The sequence below is a fragment of the Capsicum annuum genome, chromosome 1 (genome assembly GCF_002878395.1).
Source record: "Capsicum annuum cultivar UCD-10X-F1 chromosome 1, UCD10Xv1.1, whole genome shotgun sequence".
Lineage (NCBI taxonomy): Eukaryota > Viridiplantae > Streptophyta > Magnoliopsida > Solanales > Solanaceae > Capsicum > Capsicum annuum.
In genome coordinates this window covers 31,678,799-31,684,798 of record NC_061111.1, presented here as the reverse complement: position 1 = coordinate 31,684,798, position 6,000 = coordinate 31,678,799, and positions in this window count along the sequence as shown.

Genomic DNA, 6,000 nt, shown 5'->3' with positions numbered 1-6,000 from the left:
GATGCCCAGTTGTTTTAATTTTTAAAATTGGCATCCAAGGAGGGGCAATTTAGTCATTTCCCCTACCTCTTTTTAGCTTTAACACGAGATTTTATCCCAAAATCACCAAAATACATGATAATTTCTCTCAAATCACTCAAGAACACTTTCTAGGATTTCAACCCAAAATCCAAGAGAACTCAAATTTAACCATCACTTATTAAAATTTCTTCAAGAATTGGAATCCCCATATTGAGAGCTTCAAGAATAACCCATCAATAGTTCGAATAGCATCTCTAAAGCAAGAGTCCATCCAAAAGTCATAATTTAATTTACATGGAATTTTTCTAAAAACTAGATGGGCATAGTAAATTCTTTTAATTATGCAAAAGGTTTAGAAATCATGATTTTACGAAAAAGGTTTTTAAATTACGATTATTGGCATGTTTTATAAGCCTTGATTGGTATTGTTTTGGTCTTTAGGACTTGCCCCAAATTAATTTGAAATCTTATATATATATATGTGTGTGTGTGTGTGTGTGTGTGTATTTGTTTAACGTTGATATTTGAATTGAGAGAATGACTCACATAGAATGCCTCTCTTGTTAAGATTTTTCCTGCTCTTCATATGAAATGGATTATTTTGAATGCATCTTGAAAAGCATGATATGAAATATCAAGGTTTAGGTTATGATTTGATTATGGTTTTGAATTGAAAAAAGAGGTTTGTTCATGTTGATAAATGTTGAATATATATATATAATGAAATATTTGCATGGTTTGTCAAAAAAAAATACCTGACCACCACATGTTTGATAAAAGAATGAGAATCTTTGCATAGTTTTGACTAGTGTTTCGAAACATGAAATCTCTTATACTATTAGCATGTTTGGTTGATTTTAATTATTTTTTAATAAAAGAATCATGCATGATACATTATGGCTCAGAAATATGACTTGCAAGTCTTGGTGTGACAACACCAACTCAAATAATGCCATGGTAATTCAGAACAGAACATTCGGGGACAAATGATCCCAAGGGGGAGATAATGTAATGCCCTGCATTTTTTAGCTAGAAATTGAATCATCGTTCTACGTGTGTAAGCTCTAATTCCATGGTTTATGTTTAGATTCATGTGTCATGATCTCTCCCTAGTATATTGTAACACCCCGTGGTTTTTTGACTCGGTATCACTTCATGGTATGCTTAGACGGGTGCTCATCTAAAAAGTTTTCAAAATATAGAAAGGGACTTAGTCTCATTTTGAGCTCTAAATCTTTGAAGAATTATTTCACGATGTTTACGACCTTCAATAGTTAATATTTTAGCTAATTCATGGTTCGAGAGGTCAATAGGCGTTCCCCGACCAGTTTTGGATTTTTTGGGTAGCGTTTAGACCTTATTTGGTGTCCCAAAACAGTGGACCAATGCGATCTTGGTATACCGCATCGCCCATAGCGTTGGTCAATTTTTGTGTAGGAACTGCCAGGCAAAAGTACTGAGGCTTGGTACGATTAGGGCACGATACATCGGGTATCGGTCGATGCCCAGTTGTTTAAGTTTTTAAAATCCGTGTCCAAGGGAAGGGGGCAATTTAGTCATTTTCCCCCATCCCTTTTCAACTTTAACACGGGATTTAATCCCCAAATCACCAAAATACATGATAATTTCTCTCAAATCACTCAAGAATACTTTCTAGGGTTTCAACCCAAAATCCAAGAGAACTCAAATTTAACCATCACTTTTCAAAATTTCTTCAAGAATCGGAATTCCTAGACCGAGAGCTTCAAGAATCACCCATCAATAGTTCGAATAGCATCCCTAAAGCTAGAGTCCATTCGAAAGTCATAATTTAAGGTACGTGGGGTTTTCCTAAAAAATACATGGGCATAGTAAATTCTTTTAATTATGCGAAAGGTTTAGAAATCATGATTTTATGAAAAGGGTTTTGAATTTACGATTACTAGCATGTTTTATAAGCCTTGATTAGTATTATTTTGGTCTTTAGGCCTTCCCCCAAATTGATTTGAAATCTTATATATATATATATGTGTGTGTGTGTGTGTGTGTTTAAGGTTGATATTTGAATTGAGAGCATGACTCACATAGAATCCTTCTCTTTTTATGATTTTTTCCACTCTTCATATGAATTGGATTGTTTTGAATGCATCTTGAAAAGCATGATATGAAATGTCATATTTAGGTTATGATTTGATTATGGTTTTGAATTCAAAAGAGAGGGTTGTTCATGTTGATAAATGTTGAATATATATATATATAATGAAAGAGTTGCATGGTTTGTCAAAAAAAAATACATGACCACCACATGTTTGATGAAAGAATGAGAATCTTTGCATAGTTGTGACTTGTGTTTCGAAACATGAAATCTCTTATACTATTTGCATGTTTGGATGGTCTGAATAGTGTTTTAATGAAAGAATCATGCATGATACATTATGGCTTAGAAATACGACTTGCAAGTCTTGGTGTGACGTCACCAACTCAGATAATGCCATGGTAATTTAGAACAGAAGATAATAAATATTTGGAATGATAAATATTTATAAATGGTTAAAAATGGGCTTAAAGAGATGTTAGGTGGTTCCCCGAAGAAGGAACAAGTTCAGACTACTTATTACCTGAAATTGTGTTTTGCCGCTACAGGTTATTTAATCCCCTAGAGAGATTTTATGCTGGCCTAGAGCCCTGTGGCGTATCAGACTCAGACACTCCAACCCTTACAGCAAACTTGGGTTGGGTGCTTCCCAGCCGAGTCAACGGGGGATTCCATATAGCCCATGTAATATCAGACTTGTAGGGGAGTGCCACCTAACTCAGAAGTAATACAAAGATCAGAAACTGCATTGACAAGAATGTTTTATGCTTATCAAAGAAGTGCCCATATGTTTTGAACCATATTATGCATGATGTTTTACGACCTGCTCTCAACTATTTTATTTATATGAAAGCATTATTTTGGATTGTTCTGCATACTAGTACATCTGTATTGACCCCCTATATTTCAGTATTCTAATACACAGTCCTGGGGTCCCGTTAAGCAGTAGATTGACTTATTAGAAGTTGCAGTTAGTGAGCCTTCTCTAAACTGGAAGCCCAAATTTTCAAATCTTATTGTTTCTTTCTTTTATGTTCAACTGAGGGCCTTGTCCCAGTTTTGTTTCAGACTTAAGATGGTTATTGTAATGTTAAAGATTTCACAGATGGTTGTCACATGTTTAGAATATTCAGAATTTCCCTTTATAAATTGTTCAAGTTTATGAGATTGACCATGGTTCCATCTTGTATTGTTTTCCACTAATTTTCTTATATTATATGAATATTTTACATGATTACCAGATTTAGAAGAGCGACCAAGCCTTTATGGTTTGGGATGTTTGTTACGGCTAGGGCCCCGACTAGGGTCATGACACCATCTATGGCTTAAATTGAATAAACAAATGACTAAAAAGTTACAATAGATGCCACATCTGTTTAAATTGTCAAAAAATTGCAGACATTTGTTACGACAAATGATCAATCTATTGCAACGTATGATATATCTTTTGAAAAAATCAAACAGATATATCCATCTATTGCAACAGATTGTCAATATGTTGTAAATTAAGTTATCTAATAGATGGAATATATTTTGCAAAAAATTACCCATCTATTAGATTTATTTTAAAGTAATTTTCTTTTCTTTCCGAAATACAATAAAAGATAAAATATTATATTTATTTTTATTTTTTTAATCTACATATTTGGAAAGTCGCCAGTTTTATTTAATTAAGAGATATGAACAGTTGTGGAATTTTTACTAACCCCTTCCAATTCAATTATTTATAAATAGGTTCATCCTTACACGTTCAATCTACTACACTTACAAATATGACTGATCCAGATTCATACAAGAAGATTCATATCGAGTCCTGGCAAGAACTTCAAAGGTAGTTAGATAAACTCTTGAGGGATTTGGCCAACTCGGAGTAAGGATGAGGAGGACCCTGTTGCTGCCAGATGAAAATTATCCGGTTGATAATAATAATAGTAATATTAATAATATAACAATGGTAATGATTATAATAATAATAGTAGTAATAATAATTGGGTTATGTTTTTTCTTTTAGAGTATGTATTTTCCTCCTTTTGTATATCGGATCTACTCAAGGGATTCAAAAATCTATGTTTGGTGGTCGACTTTGAAATTTTAATTCTTATTTAGTATTTAATTATCATTTTGTTTATTTCTTATTCTCAACATGTCGGTTGGTGGTAGGGATTGAGCATTTGTGGCAACAGAGGTTAATCTAATGCGATAGATCGTTCATATGTTGCAACAGACAGTTATTAATAAAAAGGGTTATTGTTGTTATTGAGAGGGTAACAAAACATGAATTTTCCATTATTTAATATGAAAAATAATTTGTAAATAAATAATAAGGTAATAAATGATAAACACAATTTATAACCGTAAAGAACGATTATTTAATTTTAATAACTGATAGTAACTTTTCACCATTTTTTAAAATTATTTATTTATTATATAATAAGAAAAAGTCACAATATTGGATTGATTAACTTATATGATGATTGTTAATATAAAGGTGAACAGTTGTGACTTTTTGTCTAAAACACATTTCAACAATGTTGTTGATGCATCGAATTCCCTATATTTTGTGACTGATGTATTAGCTGTTAGAAGAAATAAAAAAACTATTAAAATAGATCGTTGATTTGTTGCAACAGATGGTATATCTGTTGCAACTGATGGTTTATCTGATCCATTTACAATCTTTTTCCAGAACTCAATAAAAATAGTTATTATTTTATTAAAAAAACGATTATTGAAAAGGTATTTCTTAAATTTATATAATAAAAAGTCAGAAAATTTGGATATATGATATGCTGATAATTTTTTTTGTAAAAAAGATAGATTATACGTTGCAACAAATAGATTATTCGATGCAGTAGGGTTTCTATTTGTTGCAACAAAAGATATATCTATTTTCATAGATGAGTTATCTGATTCAACATATATAGAATTTGTTGTCACAACTAATTAAAAATGGTTCTTGAAAAGAACTAATTAATAATAATAATATGAAAAGTCATGATTTATCACAATATTTCTTAATTTAATTAGGTCATAACTTTTCACAGTAATAAAAAATGTAATTAATAAATAGAGGTAGATAGTTAGATTATATGTTGCAACAGATAGATTATCTGATGCAACAAGTTTTCTATTTGTTGCAGCAGATGATATATATGTTGTCACAGATTAGTTATATAATGCAACAGATATAGAATCTGTTGTCACAACTCATTAAAAACGGTTCTTGGAATGCACTAATTAATAATAATAATCTGAAAAGTCATGACTTATCCTAATATTTCTTAATTTAACTAAGCCATAACTTTTCACAGTAATAAAAAATAAAATTAATAAATAGAGGTGAACATTTGTGCCTTTTTGTCACTCATTCAAATTCAATCCTCCATAAATAGGTCTCTCCTTTCTCAATCGTTCATTCAACTACACTCTTTTTATTTATTGAATCTTGGCTTTCATATTACACTTACCACCACTTTCTCTTCCCTGCCTTAGGTAAGTTTTTTTCTTGCCAATTTGTAGTATACGTTGTATTACATTCGGATATTCTTTTCTTTACTTTTGTTTTTACGTTTTTTATCAATTCATATGTGTTCTAGATATGGCTGATTCAGTGTGGGACGTTGATTTTCTGTAAAACGCCGTGAATGAACTTCGGATGTAGGTTCATGACCTGCAATGAAAATTAGGAGTAGTTAGAGCAAGGATGCACCATGAGATCCACAAGCTGAGGAGGGCCTTGCTGCTACCGATTGAAGATTGGTCTGCTGACAATAATAATAATAATAATAATAATAATAATTAGATTATTTTTTTCTTTTAATCTATGTGTATGTATTTTTATTTGTTTTTTTTAAATAAAAAAATATGTTGATGTTTTAATTCATATTTAATTTTCATTCTGTTTA